Here is a 19,030-nt window from a genome sequence, read left to right on the forward strand (position 1 = left end):
ATGTTACAACATGCAGATCACGTAGAGCTATTCGTCTTAAACTCTCTGTCACGAGTCACTTTAATGATACGAGAGTCTAATGAGCCAACTTTGGCTGTTAGGACGTCAAATCAGGTTATAGAATCTCAGGTACATGTTACAACATGCAGATCACGTAGAGCTGTTCGTCTTAAACTCTCTCTGTCACGAGTCACTTTAATGATACGAGAGTCTAATGAGCAAACTTTGGCTGTTAATGGGTAATCTGATGAGATCAGAATAAATATCAATAAATAATAAGAATGCTGTCTTTAAAATTATTCATTAACATTGCTTTTTGCCTATTTCACCAGTAACCAATGCTTTGTCCTAAGTTCTTAATCGTGAAAGATTATTCAAATATGACACGATACAATCAAACAAGAGGATAAGAGCAAAACGAGTTATAAAATGTGACCACTTGACATCTTGATTGACAAACAATTATTATTAGTTGGTAATAAAATAAATACGATAATGCAACCACTAACTCGCACGTGTTTTAACTTCAGGGTGTATCTAAATGACGCATCTTTAATGTATCTGTAATGTAATGCATGCTGTGTAATATTTATGATATTAAAAGTATGCTCTTACAAATGTTAGCAACCAATAAAGTGTCTTAGAAATGATTAATAAATCAAGGATACCTAGAACCCATTTACATTTATAGATATAAACGAATCTAAAAACTTGTATGGAAAAATATCTTGGGCCAAAATAACTGCGGCAACATAGGGCTAATGTAATGTGGAGGTGAAAATGGGAAAAGTTAAACGAGGTTGTTAAACAGCTGCGAAAATCTCGGTTGAACATCTTTATCACTAACGTTATGTTTTGAGCATTACATTACAGGGTTTTATTCGGTCTTTAATTTATTACATTATAACAATTAAATCTGTAGTTAGTGTCCTTTCCGGTATGTGATTAGATTAAATAATTCTCAAGTGATGTAGGATTTTCTTATTGTAAGTTATTTAACAATTCATTACTATTTGACTTTTGCATTATTTTAAATGATAAAGCTGAAAAGCTGTATAGTTATAGTACTGGTATGGTGATTTGTGGATTGAAGATTCGATCCCCAATTGTCGAAATTATTTTTATGGTTTGAACCTAGCTGTCTTTTATTGTAGGGCTTCTATTGATAATATACCAGTTTCCTGACTGTCCTGTGCCTGAATATATCACCTTAGGCAATAGTCTATTTAAACACGGGAAAGCATTTTCATTCTAAGTCTTGGATGCTCGAAAGTTCTTTATACAAAGTAAAGTAATAAGTGATAGCCCAACTCGTACAATCATTGTACTTTTTAAAGGAAATTTTAAGCAGTTAATTTAATAAGGCTGGGCCGGTGTTGTCGTCCTGTAATCCAGCTACTAGGAGGTCCCGAATTGTGGATTAATAGGCATGCAATGTGGATGCGATTCTCCCTTGTGTGGATTAACTTTCGCACTAGTGAGTACTACGACTATCTGCTGTACTATCCTGACAATTAGACCAATTCATTTGTTACAAGGCAAAAATGTGGTTCGGATTCCACTATAAACAGTAGGTCCCTTAGTTGCCATTGGCTGTATGTCTAAGGAACATGTCTGCTTTAGTCACTAACAAAACTAGAAGATCGCGACACTTATCTTATACTCATCTCCATTCATACTTGGCTTAAACTATCTACCTATGTATGATCATCATTTCAGATTTAATTATTAAGGTATTAATAAAAAAAAATATTTATACAAATTACCGAAAGATAAATAATTCATAAGCCACAAAGTCAATATATATAATTTAAAAAAAGCTTAGTAAAAGCTTCTCTTTATAAATGAGCTCCGTTTAAAATGTGCGTCACTTTCATAGAATAAAACCCTGTTTCACTTAATCTTCAACTACAATAAAGGTTTAGTACCTTTATTTATCAATTGTTGGTTTGCGACGAAATTTTTCTGCACTGGAAAAATAATGTATTAAAAGTGCAGTCGTCGCAACCGTTTGCCGGGGATAGCTCAGCCTACAATGGCTGGGTATTGTTCCAGGGTCTGCGATAAGGTCAGGGAAACCACTAGGCCAAAAGCCGGGTCTAACCGGTATAGGACTGGCTCATACACGGGCACTGTGAACAAGTCAAAAACAAGTCACCAAAACAAACGTGCAATAATCACCACCAGGCCTACGCCGATTCTCCACACTCCTAGGGGGTCGTTGCTGACTACGCAACTCGGGCTTCGTCCTAACTATCCAATAGTTAAGCCCAGAGTGCCTAAAACACGGTGAGTTACACGACGACTTGCCAATAAAAACCACAACGCGTGTTATCACCAGGCGGGGTCTACTAGGCCACTATAATCCAATACACAACTCTAATGCCCAAGCTAAGAATCAAACAGTTCACTCAATAATCGTACAACATAATAATATACAAGTACACTATAGGTAGAGTGACTACACCACTAGTAGCTGGTCTCAATAAATACCAAGCCAAACAAGCAAAACTAAATGGCAATTGCACTATTAAAATATTGAGCTACTTAGTAGCAGATAAATAAATATTAAATACGTTCCAAACACTAGATAAATATATTATCTGATAGCCGGTACTCCGCTATCCAAGCTACCAAGATAACGTGTTGGACTACCAAGCAAGCTGTTCAGGTTAAATTAAAATAATTAAATGATTAATCAATACCAACCCTACTGCTACTACCACTACTGCTACTATATCAACGTTATATTGCTTAGCCGGGCTTCTGTTAATAGGCTAATAAAACTAGCTACTAGCCTACTGCCCTCGTGCTTCCAACTACGCACGCTAAATCGTGCAGCCTAGGTTTGTCGGGCCTCAAAGTTATTAGTAATATAACTAACTCTTGGTACAACGCAAAATAATAACTACTACAGTCAATAAATTATATTATTTGCGCTCTAGCACCTGCCCAGAACCGTCAGGAATACACTTTAAATTTTATTCCTGACTAATACAAATCCTAACTACCGTCAGGCTTTGACCAGCACGGTTACAACTCTAACCCTCGCAAATAAAACCAGATATTAATATTATCAAACTAATAATATCAAGTCGTCCGCTCACCACAAGTGGGTCAGTACCCAACTTACACACACACTCGGCGCGATCACACCACCAGCATACTCCGACACCACTGTCACGTACACCACTCCTCTCTGTACCACCAACGTACGCCAGCCGTCTCCACAGGCACAGGACACCAACACTCACTTCTTGACTGTCCGAGATCCACCACTAGAATGTCCTGCTCGGCTATCCGGTAGTCCCAGGATACCCAAGCTTATCCGAACTGATAAGCCGGGTCAAAGGGTGCTAGCCAGTTTCGCCGCCGCCGCTTGCTTACCTCAACAATCGGTGCGCGGCCAAATAGCAAATATTTACCCCCCTAGGAAAAATAACTCGTTACATCCCCCACTTACATCGGGATGAAAAAAAAAGAAAACGGCCAAAAAGAAAAAAAAATCTTTGAACTCCGGCCAAAACCAAAATACTCCAGCTCTTAACCCAATGATTCCTCTTTTACCACGGGTCTCAAAGCAAAACAAAAACAAAACTACTCGATTAAACAAAACATCAAAAGAATAGCAAGCACAAACATGCTATCTAACCAACCACCACCATGCATAACCAAGAATGACTAAGCATCGGTTCTTTCATGATAGGTCTTAAGGTCTTTAACATGGACGACATGGGTCTCTCTCCTACCCTCGTCCTTTACCTCATACATATTAGGGGCCACTCGCTTGACTACGGTACAAGGACCCTGAAACTTAGGGGCCAGTTTGCCCACTATAGCTTCAGCCGCTGAGGACAAGACATGTAGTCTTCTCATGACTTGATCACCTCGATGGTATTGCACCTCACGTCGCCTAAGATTATAATATTTAGACTGACGCTGGAAAGCCCTCCTCAAGTTCTGTCGACAACTATCGTACAGCCTCTTAAACGCCCGCTCCCGGTCACTATATAGCTCGTCCACGGTTCTCTCACGGTCATCTCCAGGCTCCGGTCCTGTGGTCAGAGACGACCCGATTGCCCTAGGTAGCCTGAGATCTCTCCCAAAACACAGTTTGGCAGGTGAAAACCCAGTGGAGTCGTGAACGGCGGTGTTCATCGCGTACTGGAACTCGGCAATGAGTGCATCCCAAGTACGATGATTATCCTGAACGAACTGGGCTATCATAGTTTTGATAACCCGGTTTGGCCGTTCAACCGGATTGGACTGCGGGCTGTAAGGGGCAGTCTGTCGGAACTCGATTCCCCACTCTTTCGTCAGGTCTCGGAACACCTTAGAGACGAACTGGGTTCCATTGTCACTCATTAAAATCACAGGGGCGCCAAAACGCAGCAATAGCCCGTCCTTGAATGCACTAGCTACAGCCTTGGCCGTAGCCGACCGCAGGGGTCTTATTTCAACCCACTTGCTAAACAGGTCCTGGAAAACTGCAAGAAAACGATGCCCACCTTTGGATCTGGGGAAAGGACCCATCAAGTCGACCGACACCGAATGCCAAGGCCCTTGAGGGTTTCGAAAATACATTTGTCCCGCCGGTTTCTGCTGCAATACCTTAAACTCCTGGCACGTGGCACAGGACCTAACGTATTCTTTCACGGCACGACGCCAACCCGGCCAGAAATAGTTTTCCCCAACCCGGGCAATTGTTTTCTTAACTCCCAGGTGGCCCGCCATAGGAGAGTCATGGTTCTCTACCAACACATCCTTAACCTTAGATGGTGGTACACAAGTCCTCCATACCACACCGCCTTCATTGTTCTTATCTTTCCCAAGACGCCTGTATAACTTCCCATCCCTAACACAATAACTCGGGACACGTCTGGGATTGGACAACACACACTCTTTAGTGCGCTGGTACCATGTGCCATCTTCTGGCTGCATACCCTCGGTCTCTAATTCGGCCTCTCGTGGGTCTCCTCCCATCACAGCTACGTCAGCCGGGGTATCGTCATCTTCTCCACCCACGGGCTGACGGGAGAGAGCATCTGCAACACGATTCAATGTACCCTTGCGGTACCGGATCTCGAAATCATGCTGTTGCAACTCCATAACCCAACGAGCAAGCCGACCGGACGGTTCTTGCAGCTTTATCAACCATCTCAATGCCACATGGTCCGTTATGGCCACGAAGTGATAACCCTCCAGATATGGTCGGAACTTCCGCACCGCCCAGACCAGAGCCAAGCACTCCTTCTCGGTAGTCGTATATTTCCGCTCTTGGTCTGTTAATAGACGGCTCGCGTATGCAACTACGGCCTCTTTACCGGCCTGGTCTTGCGTCAAAGCCGCACCAAGGCCATCATTTGAGGCATCTACTTGCAGCACGAACGTCTTCGAAAAATCCGGGCATGCCAAAACTGGTGTTGAGCTCAGGCGGTTCTTCATTGCTTCGAAAGCAATCTCCTGATCTGAGCCCCACTGCCATTTCTCCCCCTTCTTTAATAACTTGGTCAAAGGCCTGACCAACGACGCAAATCCGTCAACAAATCTCCTGTACCAGCTGGCCAGCCCAAGAAAACTTCGAAGGTTCCTCACGCTTCGCGGTGTAGGAAAGTCATTGATTGCCCTGACCTTCTCTGGATCGGTTGCGATCCCAGCATCGCTGACTACGTGACCCAGGTATTTTAACCGGGTCTTACAAAAATGACACTTGTCAGGATTCAGGCGCAATCCCGCCCCTCTCAATCTGGCGAAGACGGTCCTCAACAATTCCAGATGTTTCTCAAAAGTTTCAGAAACCAAGACCAAGTCATCCAGATACGCAAACGCCGATGGTTCTAGGTCCGGGCCGATCACCTTGTCCAGCAAACGCTGAAACGTGGCCCCCGCCGAATGCAAACCAAAAGGCATCACTTTAAACTGAAATAAGCCAATCCCGGGCACCGTGAAGGCGGTAACCGGGCGACTCCGTTCATTGAGAGGCACCTGCCAATAGCCACGGTACAAATCGAGAGTACTTATGTACCGGGCCCGCCGAAGCTTTTCTAAAATGGCGTTTATCCTCGGCAGGGGGTAAGCGTCCGGCACGCTGGCCTCATTAACCTTTCGCAAATCAAGGCACATCCTAAATTTGCCCGAGGCCTTTTTTACCAGCACGATCGGTGAGCTCCATGGAGACGAAGAAGGTTCTATAATCCCATCCTTCAACATAACATCCACCTCCCCATTAACCACAGCTTGCATAGCTGGATTTCTCGGGTAATGCCTCTGCTTCACCGGAACCACTCCCTCTTTCAGCCTAATAACGTGCTCCAAGAGATGGGTCCTCCCGGGCACATCGTCAAATTTTGACAGCTCTCCCTTCAAGAATATCGCCAACGACTGGCTTTGGGTTTCCGTCAACGGCTTTATCACTCCTTCGCCCTTGACGTCATCACAAGCGGGATCATAATCCACGCCACTACCAGCCAACAAAGTGTCAGATACTTCGGCTTCAGGAATAAGACGGGGATCTCCATCGTCAGGGCCTCTGGGGTCTTGGTCACTAATTTCGACTGTATCGAGGCAGCCCACTTGACCGGCACAGTCCTCACCCACGCCCATTCTTATCACCTCCGTCACGACCGTCACAAGTCCGAGATGTCGTATGACATCCATACCCAAAATCATATCCGTGGTAAGAGTGGGAACGTACAAGGCGTCTCCAACCCACCGTCTTCCCGCAGCCTCCCCTGCCAATCGGAATGAATACTCGGCCCTAGACCGCGACCCATCTGCCATCCTCAGAGGAGAGGGTTTCTTAAAAGGTTCTACCCCCTGGCGTTGAAGATGATCGGCAACTTCGCGCCCAACCAGGTTAACTACGGACCCAGTGTCCAATAACGCCTTAAAAACGCTGCCCATCAGCACAACTTCAACAAAGGGCCTTGTCTCCGAAATCAGCCGGTTCTCGTCTACTCCACCAACCAGGCTGTTTAGTTTTCCGAGCCACTCGGACCACTCTTCTGAGGTCGTTCGTTTTGGGTGGCCTTGCCCAGTTGACCTCCTGATGTCTGAGCTGGCCTGCCGTTTCCCGCCCGACATCCACACTGACTCACCGTCAAACCAGGTTTGCCACACCCAAAACAGGAGACGGTCCTTGGTTTACCACATTCTCGGGCAAAGTGACCAATCTCCTGGCACCTAAAACATTTCACCGTCCCCTTTGGACCCTCAGGCGCTCTAGCTGCTGTCACGGGCCGTTGACCGTGGACCCTATCCGACTTCGAAGCCACCCGCCCAAGCGACTCAGCTTCCGGAGATGGTCTCTCGACACTCCGCTTCTCGACTGCGGCAGTTTCGGCGCGCTTCTCCGCCTTCTTTTTGGGCGTGTAGGCGGTTTCCAAAACCAGCGCTACGTTCGGAGAAGGAGGAGGTCGGAAGGCTGCCTTCTCGCGCATATAAGCCTCATAATCTTCGGCCAACTCAACCATCTCGGCCAGGTTCCTGAAGTCACGCCGGCGTACCATAAGTTTGTATTCCGGACGCATGTTGCTGTAGATTAAGTCTAATCTACCATGCTCCGACAACGTACCGCTACGCCTAAGCAAGGTACTTATGGCAACAACGTAGTCCCGGAAGTGCTCGCCTTCACCCTGTGTCCTTTTTCGGATCTCCTCATCCAAATTCCTCTGATAACCAGGTGGAAGGAACTGGATCTCAAATTGATGCCGAAAAGCGTCGAATGAATACAGGAGCTCCTTGCAATTCCTGTACCATAGAAGCGCTGAGCCTTGCAACAGCTCCGGCAGCGCTCTGAGCAGGTCCTCTGATGTTATAGAGTACGAGACCATCAGCTCTTCAAGGCGCTCCAGGAACGACACAGGGTCTCGTCGGCCATCAAACCTTAAACCCCACTTCCGTACCGTGTTACATATTTTGGAGCAGTCCTTCAGCTCCACCCTGCTGGCCTCATTCGAGAGCATACCCGATCCACGTGGCAGCTCCAAGCTAGAAGGACGGACTGGTCTCTCCAAATGACCACTAGGTCGCTGCCATCCCTCGGGTCTACTTGGTAACCCAAAGGTAGGCATGGGAGCAGCCACAACAGGGGACATAGGGTTGGCGGGTCTTTCGAACCCATAGCCGACCTCATTACTCGGCGAGCCTCTCGCCTGTCGCACCACCGATGCCAGATATTCTCGAAGAGTCTGGGTATCAGTATCCAAAGACAACCCAAGAATCTCTTTGACCGCCTCTAACTCCCTGCCAAGTTCAAATATATCTGTTTGGCCCGATGCAGTACTAACCAGTACCTGAGGTACGGTTCTCGGGGGGTCAGAAAGTCCCATAGTGGTAATAGCCGGCGGTAAATATGTTGGTGCAGCAGCCCCAGCCGTACACAGCCTATCATCGCTGTACCGACGGGCATTCCGCTGCTTCCAAAACGACGAGAATCGCTGCCGTAATTCCGCAGAAGTACCAGTGGTCACCAAACCATACTGGTCCATCGTTCTCATGAGCTCACCTTTCGAGAGGTCATAGATCCAACCCACGCAACTGTCCCGGGGCTGCGACCCCAAGGACATAGTCGCTGGCGCGGAATAGGTCAACGAAGTTGTCACCGTCGTAGCCACTACCGAGGAAATTGTCGGCCAAACGGGCGAAGACGCCGGCCACAATGACGATGTCGTCATCACCGACAGTTCGGAGCTAACCCCAGAACTAGTCGTAGCAATAGCAGACGTAATAGGCGTACCGCCCAGCACAGACGTCGTATTCGTAGTCACAACCATATTTAAAATTCAAATCCCACGACAAATCCGCAAAAATAAGAGCGAAACCAATTAAAATCTATTTAACACCGTTATAATAAATCAAACCAATTATAGGTGTGAAAGTAAAACCACAAATACACAATAAGGGTTCTCACTCAAATAATATTCAACACTAAAGCTCAATTAATTAGCAAAATAATATTTACCAACTAATATCTATGTATACAACCACTAAATAAATTAGGGTTCACAACACACCACGCTGTAACAGAAAACAGGTTAGGCCTACCCAACCGACTATAAAATCACAGCAGGTCTGCCTAAAACTCTGCCAAACAGCTCAGGTCCGCAGCCAATCTGCACAAGTCCGCAGCAAATCTGCACAAATAAAATTATTTTATTCGGGCGCCGTTAATACGTCAGCAACTCAGCACCACTGCCAACCTCAGTCCCTGTTCGGGCGCCATCTTGCGACGAAATTTTTCTGCACTGGAAAAATAATGTATTAAAAGTGCAGTCGTCGCAACCGTTTGCCGGGGATAGCTCAGCCTACAATGGCTGGGTATTGTTCCAGGGTCTGCGATAAGGTCAGGGAAACCACTAGGCCAAAAGCCGGGTCTAACCGGTATAGGACTGGCTCATACACGGGCACTGTGAACAAGTCAAAAACAAGTCACCAAAACAAACGTGCAATAATCACCACCAGGCCTACGCCGATTCTCCACACTCCTAGGGGGTCGTTGCTGACTACGCAACTCGGGCTTCGTCCTAACTATCCAATAGTTAAGCCCAGAGTGCCTAAAACACGGTGAGTTACACGACGACTTGCCAATAAAAACCACAACGCGTGTTATCACCAGGCGGGGTCTACTAGGCCACTATAATCCAATACACAACTCTAATGCCCAAGCTAAGAATCAAACAGTTCACTCAATAATCGTACAACATAATAATATACAAGTACACTATAGGTAGAGTGACTACACCACTAGTAGCTGGTCTCAATAAATACCAAGCCAAACAAGCAAAACTAAATGGCAATTGCACTATTAAAATATTGAGCTACTTAGTAGCAGATAAATAAATATTAAATACGTTCCAAACACTAGATAAATATATTATCTGATAGCCGGTACTCCGCTATCCAAGCTACCAAGATAACGTGTTGGACTACCAAGCAAGCTGTTCAGGTTAAATTAAAATAATTAAATGATTAATCAATACCAACCCTACTGCTACTACCACTACTGCTACTATATCAACGTTATATTGCTTAGCCGGGCTTCTGTTAATAGGCTAATAAAACTAGCTACTAGCCTACTGCCCTCGTGCTTCCAACTACGCACGCTAAATCGTGCAGCCTAGGTTTGTCGGGCCTCAAAGTTATTAGTAATATAACTAACTCTTGGTACAACGCAAAATAATAACTACTACAGTCAATAAATTATATTATTTGCGCTCTAGCACCTGCCCAGAACCGTCAGGAATACACTTTAAATTTTATTCCTGACTAATACAAATCCTAACTACCGTCAGGCTTTGACCAGCACGGTTACAACTCTAACCCTCGCAAATAAAACCAGATATTAATATTATCAAACTAATAATATCAAGTCGTCCGCTCACCACAAGTGGGTCAGTACCCAACTTACACACACACTCGGCGCGATCACACCACCAGCATACTCCGACACCACTGTCACGTACACCACTCCTCTCTGTACCACCAACGTACGCCAGCCGTCTCCACAGGCACAGGACACCAACACTCACTTCTTGACTGTCCGAGATCCACCACTAGAATGTCCTGCTCGGCTATCCGGTAGTCCCAGGATACCCAAGCTTATCCGAACTGATAAGCCGGGTCAAAGGGTGCTAGCCAGTTTCGCCGCCGCCGCTTGCTTACCTCAACAATCGGTGCGCGGCCAAATAGCAAATATTTACCCCCCTAGGAAAAATAACTCGTTACAGGTTTAAGAATGATACAAATTGTCTTTAAATAATTGCTTTGTCAGAAAAATGTATACCAAATATCAAAATTCAAAGCCAACTGATTTAAAATATGACCAATATTTGTAAAGTGTATGGTTTAACAAAGTGTAATAAAATTATGCCCTTGAGGCGCCAACTTACAATATTTATAACAGCTTTCATCTTTTTATATTTTCGAAATAGTTGAATTATAGGTTAATCCTCCAGCAGTAAGAAGCAATAACGCACAACAAAAATGCGTTTGTTAAAATCCAACCAAATTAAAAGTACTGCACAATAACCAATTTCATGAAAACTCGAGTTCCAATTACAGTCACAGTACCGTCTGCAATAAGTTATATTAGAGTAAACTTGAATAATGAGAGTCATGATTATTTGTAAAACGTTAAAGTACAGCAATGAGTTTAATTCTTACTCATCCCTACTGTGCAAATTCTTCTACTGTGCAGCTTTCTTTTACAAATGAGCTCAGTTTCAAAGGTTTGTCACTACGACAGATTCACACACTGGTTCAATTAGTCTTAAACTACAATAATACTTTATCGCTTAAGATACTTTTAAATGTTGCTCTTATAAAAACGTTTAATTATTTTTTTACGAATAAAATTTAAGGCATGTTTTTTGTATTAAATACCATACTTAGTTTTTAGATTTCACAATCAACTAATGTTGGGGGGCTTACTACAACGGTTGTTTTAATTCTAAAAAACTTTTATGACGATACGTAAAATCTTAATCCGCATGTTTATTATCCATGTGTAGTTTTTAATGTGAGTTTTAGCAAATATGTAGGTAAATTATACGATTATTCTAGTAGTACTCAGTTACGCTTTATTCTATCTCCATCACTAGTCATCATAGTAATTAGACATACTAATGAGCCAACTTTGGCAGTTAATGAGTAATCAGATTATAGAAACTCAGGTACATGTTACAACATGCAGATCACGTAGAGCTATTCGTCTTAAACTCTCTGTCACGAGTTACCTTAATGATACGAGAGTCTAATGAGGCAACTTTGGCTGTCAATGGATAATTTGGTCCTTAAAACTGAATTTTGAAGGTTTGTATACGTGAAAATAAAGAAATAAAAAATAGAGAAAGAAGCTAGTAAAGTTTTAACTACTTCATAAATTTATTTTATATTTTTATAATTTTAGTTTACAATGTTAATTGGAACTAAATTGTGGTAATCATAGTCATGGACTATAAAAAAAGGTAAGCCTTAGACATTATTCGTACATGTTACAGAAACAACAATAAAGATTTTTAAAATTATCATAGTCAATCTCGCTATAGGTAAACAATGTATCACAGAAAATTAAATGACAACTACAGCACTATCCAGCAAATATGTTATGTTTAAATACTGAATCATTTGTAACAGAACTACAATAGTAAACAAATCAATTTTTTTTACTATAATTACAATGCTTTAATTTTATTGATTAGCTTTAGATGTTTTGATGATGATTGCACGAGTGTGTGCATGATTTTTTCTTTCGATTTAAATCAAAATTATGTTTTTAAATAGCTTAAAACTGTCACAAACAACAATTGAGTGTACTTCAGACTCAAAACTACGGCTCATACAATATGTTTTAGTGTTTATAAAGAATTTTAAATGTTTTAGGCCATATTATTTTACTTTAGTAACAAACTTTTGCTAGGTCACTTGTTTTTAAAGAAGATAAAAAACCCTTGACATGTTTACAAAATAATATACGTTATAATTTTATTGGATATAGAGTATTTTATTCCAAAAACAAAACTTTGCTGTGTCTTGGTGAGTGTCAAAAATACAAACCTAATGAAGTAAGTTGAGTCCCATGTTGTTTTCTCGGCGTCAGACATTTAATTAAACGATGGTACTAATTATATGCAACATTATTATTCGTAAGCCTCTTTGCTTCCGTGTTTTGTAATTAAAATGCCAGTCTTTGTACTTTTTTAAATTAAGACGTATTATTACTTAATTAAATATTCATTTACTATCCAAATTGTGTTATCGATTTGGGATAAAGTTTGCTAAACGTTATCAAATAGTGATCATGCGATACTTATATAGACAAACCCAATTTCTTTCCAAACCATATTGTAGAGCTTAAAAAAACAAATAATTTAGTATACTGAAGCGTTGTTATGCGCCTAATGGTTACAGAGAAAATTCCAAAAATTGTAAATTTTAAATTTCCATATTATTCTTCTGGAGAATAAGTTAACGTTGTAGTTTTCTTGTTTATGAACACATTTTTATCTCATTTGGAAAATACATTCATTTTTTACTAACTAATTAACATTTCACAACAAAAACATTTTTTACCCTCCCTGTTGCAGCAAACCCAGTTAAGCAACACTGCAAAGTACTCGTTAAACTAATTATATTTAAATAGGAAATAAATGTGATATTTTAAGGATACAATTTAGTGTAAATACAATCAGGCAAATGGAAATTCGCTAAGTCTGCAGGTTTGCTGCGGCGGGGGTATTTACACTTTTGAGGTAGTTGAAGTTTAGGTTGATCTCCTAGCTGTGAGAAGCAAAAGTGCACACTAAACATGCACCCATTAAACTCAATCAAATTAAAAATAATTTGCGCAACAACAGATTTAGGTAAAGAATGGGTTTCAATAAGAATACCAGGAACGTCTGCAATAAGTTAGATTGAGGTTAACTTGAATAATGAGAGTCGTGAGTATTTGTAAAGCGTTTATGTAGAGCAATGAGTTTAGGTAAATGAGAAAAGCTTCCATTTACAAATGAGCTCCATTTCAACCGTTTGTTTCAAAGATCAGCTCAGTTATATTTAAGCTGACCAAGTTTTCTTATGACACATTTTTTTTATAAAATAAATCCTTTTCGGGTGGACATATTTAGAAAAATTCCGTAAATAAATAGACTTAATAATATAATCCAAAACATTTTGTAGCAGATAAATAATTTATATTTTCTTACCTTAATGGAAGATGTATAGCCATGTTAACAATTATACATATATAATGATAACATATTTGACTAAACACAACCTGCATATGGTATTAATTATTTAAAAAAACTACAGAGATTTTTATAACGCATATCAACTCAAACCTTAGAGACCACGTAGTAAGAGAGCCTAATGATCCAACTTTGGCAGTAAGGACGCCAAATCAGGTTATAGAATCTCAGGTACATGTTACAACATGCAGATCACGTAGAGCTATTCGTCTTAAACTCTCTCTGTCACGAGTCACTTTAATGATACGAGAGTCTAATGAGCCAACTTTGGCAGTTAGGACATCAAATCAGGTTATAGAATCTCAGGTACATGTTATAACATGCAGATCACGTAGAGCTATTCGTCTTAAACTCTCTCTGTCACGAGTCACTTTAATGATACGAGAGTCTAATGAGTCAACCTTGGCAGTTAGGACATCAAATCAGGTTATAGAATCTCAGGTACATGTTACAACATGCAGATCACGTAGACCTATTCGTCTTAAACTTTCTCTGTCACGAGTCACTTCAATGATACGAGAGTCTAATGGGTCAACCTTGCCAGTTAGGAAATCAAATCAGGTTATAGAATCTCAGGTACATGTTACATCATGCAGATCACGTAGAGCTATTCGTCTTAAACTCTCTCTGTCACGAGTCACTTTAATGATACGAGAGTTTAATGAGCCAACTTTGGCAGTTAGGACGCCAAATCCGGTTATAGAATCTCAGGTACATGTTACAACATGCAGATCACGTAGAGCTATTCGTCTTAAACTCTCTCTGTCACGAGTCACATTAATGATACGAGAGTCTAATGAGCGAACTTTGGCAGTTAGGACGTCAAATCAGGTTATAGAAACTCAGGTACATGTTACAACATGCAGATCACGTAGAGCTATTCGTCTTAAACTCTCTGTCACGAGTCACTTTAATGATACGAGAGTCTAATGAGCCAACTTTGGCAGTTAGGACGTCAAATCAGGTTATAGAATCTCAGGTACATGTTACAACATGCAGATCACGTAGAGATATTCGTCTTAAACTCTCTCTGTCACGAGTCACTTTAATGATACGAGAGTCTAATGAGCCAACTTTGGCAGTTAGGACGCCAAATCCGGTTATAGAATCTCAGGTACATGTTACAACCGTTACAACATGCAGATCACGTAGAGCTATTCGTCTTAAACTCTCTCTGTCACGAGTCACTTTAATGATACGAGAGTCTAATGAGTCAACTTTGGCAGTTAGGACGTCATATCAGGTTATAGAATCTCAGGCACATATTACAACATGCAGATCACGTAGAGCTATTCGTCTTAAACTCTCTGTCACGAGTCACTTTAATGATACGAGAGTCTAATGAGCCAACTTTTGCAGTTAGGACGCCAAATCAGTTTATAGAATCTCAGGTACATGTTACAACATGCAGATCACGTAGAGCTATTCGTCTTAAACTCTCTGTCACGAGTCACTTTAATGATACGAGAGTCTAATGAGCCAACTTAGGCAGTTAGGACGCCAAATCAGGTTATAGAATCTCAGGTACATGTAACAACATGCAGATCACGTAGAGCTATTCGTCTTAAACTCTCTGTCACGAGTCACTTTAATGATACGAGAGTCTAATGAGCCAACTTTTGCAGTTAGGACGCCAAATCAGGTTATAGAATCTCAGGTACATGTAACAACATGCAGATCACGTAGAGCTATTCATCTTAAACTCTCTGTCACGAGTCACTTTAATGATACGAGAGTCTAATGAGCCAACTTTTGCAGTTAGGACGCCAAATCAGTTTATAGAATCTCAGGTACATGTTACAACATGCAGATCACGTAGAGCTATTCATCTTAAACTCTCTGTCACGAGTCACTTTAATGATACGAGAGTCTAATGAGCCAACTTAGGCAGTTAGGACGCCAAATCAGGTTATAGAATCTCAGGTACATGTTACAACATGCAGATCACGTAGAGCTATTCATCTTAAACTCTCTCTGTCACGAGTCACATAATGATACGAGAGTCTAATGAGCCAACTTTTGCAGTTAGGACGCCAAATCAGGTTATAGAATCTCAGGTACATGTTACAACATGCAGATCACGTAGAACTATTCGTCTTAAACTCTCTCTGTCACGAGTCACTTTAATGATACGAGAGACTAATGAGTCAACTTTGGCTGTTAGGACGCCAAATCGGGTTATAGAATCTCAGGTACATGTTACAACATGCAGATCACGTAGAGCTGTTCGTCTTAAACTCTCTGTCACGAGTCACCTTAATGATACGAGAGTCTAATGAGCAACTTTGGCAGTTAGGATGTCAAATCAGGTTATAGAAACTCAGGTATATGTTACAACATGCAGATCACGTAGAGCTATTCGTCTTAAACTCGTCACGAGTCACTGTAATGATTCGGTCTAATGAGCCAACTTTGGCTGTTAATGAGTAATTTAGCTTTTTCAACCTAGTATATTCTATAAGCATTTTGTGAAAGGGGAAACAAGAACCATTCGCCGTTTTATTTAGTTATTATATTCTGATATCTTTATAGTGTATAAACTATTTCATTACACTACATGAACACCTAAAAACCTCAGACATTGAAAACAAGCATAGAACAATTTGATTTGATATTGCACCATTCTCACTAAAGGCAAACTGCATTGTTTGCCTTGCTGCATTGCAAGGGAAAATTAAATGACAACTGCAGTTTAATCCAGGAAGATATGTTAATTGGAAATACTGCATCATATAATATGTTTTAGTTAGTAACCAACGATTATTCGTAAATATTAAAATATTTTACAGTCGGGGTTCACAATGAATACTATTATTTTGAGGTATTAGACTTTGAATCGCTTTTGCCATTATTTGTCACATTGACATTCCAAAAAGTGATCTATTATGTTAGGTAAATAGAAAAATAGAAAACGCAGAATAAATTGTCAACTTAGAGTATATAAATCAATACAGAATAACTACAATGCAGAGAGGGTTTTTTTTTGCTTTAAAATGTGTTCAAAAACCTTGTACAAAAGTAAGTATGTGTAGGCCCCTCTTGGGAACACAGTAAATTATTTACAAGGGTCACATATGGCGGACCTTGAAGCTTAGTGTGAATGTGAAACAAATCTACTACGTTGTCTTAAATTTTTTCTGCTGAACTTAAGCTTTTTAGGATGCTTATTTACATGTTCATATGATTCAATTCTGTATGAAAATAAAATAACTAAAAGTGGGGGTTAGTATTTTAAACTACTAAAGAATAAAATCATATCATAAAAATATCAAACTAAGGATCTAACTGTTGTATTATATGGATTTGAGGTCTGGACATTCAACAAAAAATAAGAAAAGAATCTGATGGATTTGTAAAAAAAATTCTTCGATCAATGTTTTGTCCAACTTGTGATCAAGGAATATGGATAATAACGACCAACATGGAACTCAGAACTTTGTATCAAGATCCAGACATATAACTTTAATCAAAAGTAGAAGACTGAGGTGGGCTGACCGTGTAAACAGAAGAAAGCTGAACTCCACACTGAGAATGGCAGCAAAAAATCTTCCACAAGACTACCATTGGGGTGCCTAAGACTGTGATGGAAAGATCAGGTGCAGAAGGACATGCAGAGGCTCAACATAACACCAGATCTCATGCCGGATCAAAGTGGATGGCGAGCGGCTGTTGGCGAGGCCAAAAACCTTTTGGGATTCGAGTGGCCATGTAGGTAAGGCGGTTAGTAGTGTGGTGTGTAGTGTGGTACAGCTCTTATTATTTAATTTTTTTTAACTTGCACATTTACTTACAAAACTGGTTCTACAGTCATGAGTGAATTATTAAAAGGCCTTATAGGCTGTTCTCTATTGTCTACTATGTGACAAATCTTTCAATTGATCCCTCTAATTTATCCTTTAGATGGTTAATTTGATTATTTAGTATCACTAATAATTATAAATATGAATAACTCTTGACTAACCTTTTAATCTACGATGACTATTACCTTCCACTATTAGTCAATGCTGTTACTAATCAGTTAAATTACTTTTTTTGGATGTGTTCCACAAAAGTTCCACCAGTAAAAAGATGTTGACCAATTAAAAAAATATGACTAATTTTGGATCTGACAGTAATTAAATTTTTGCAGCAATCAATAACCTGAGCTCTGTTCAATATGTCCAGCGTGACGTGACATGTCCAGTCATTCGATTGAACATGTTCATCAATCATGGTAAAGGTAATATTAAACATTCACCACTTTTACATGTCAAATATATTCATACAACTTAATATTTTTAATAGGAGTAAATTTGTGAAAACATATTTGGGTCGTTTGAAATGTAAAACATACTTGGTTATTCATTAGTTAACACTTTTTATGAATATAATTTTTTAAATATAAAATGTGATTTTCAAGTCACCCAATTTAAACTAGAATTCATGCTATATAATTAAAATTTTCTCAATATGTATGTAAAATGTAATAAAGATTTTAATTATTAAGGGTCAATTTGCTTGCTGATTGTGTCGAAGTTATTTTTAGAATTCATGATATTAACTATTATAGTAGGTAAAAAAATCCATTAGAAAGCTACTTAATTCACTGGTTGGTAAAAAGGTAACTAATTAAGGATCGTTAATGTGAGTAATAAATAAAAGACCAAGACAAAATAATTACTCTTAATGACATATCCTTTGCCAATATTTTAGTTTTATACTCTTTGTATGTTGATATGATTAATGAATCCATCCATGGATCTCAAGCTTTAAGGGTCTCGTTATCCATAAATAATAACTGAGAACATTATTTTATTACTTATTATTATTATTATTTCATATTGCTGATCGATTGAAATATCCGTAAAACTAAATTTTAGGTTGTTCCAATCTCTAAAACATCTCTATGTCACTTATATAAGGTTAAGACCCCCTAAGGGTTAAGATTGTAATATATGTAAAACCCACAAATAGACCTTGTACAGAGTATCGATTAATCTTTTAGCGATCAAATCAATAATGACTTGCTATGTATGTGCTGAAGTCTTCTGTTTTAAGAGCAATCCCTCAGAATAACCCTAACCTCTTGGAAGAGGTTAAATCGTACCCATAAAATTGCAAGAGGATGGCTCAGTACATTGCAATGACACCATAAAATATCATTTGTAAGCCTTTCTAGACCATTGATGATTGAAATGTAATTTAATTTTGTTGTGTCTATAGTTATTTTTTTTATTATTTACATACATAAATAACTATGTCTATAACTAAGTCATATCTGTGTAAATTAATTATAAGAGATTAAT

This window comes from Macrosteles quadrilineatus, unplaced genomic scaffold (assembly GCF_028750875.1).
Source record: "Macrosteles quadrilineatus isolate MER2022 unplaced genomic scaffold, UCM_ALF_1.0 Scaffold_2__2_contigs__length_208266976, whole genome shotgun sequence".
Lineage (NCBI taxonomy): Eukaryota > Metazoa > Arthropoda > Insecta > Hemiptera > Cicadellidae > Macrosteles > Macrosteles quadrilineatus.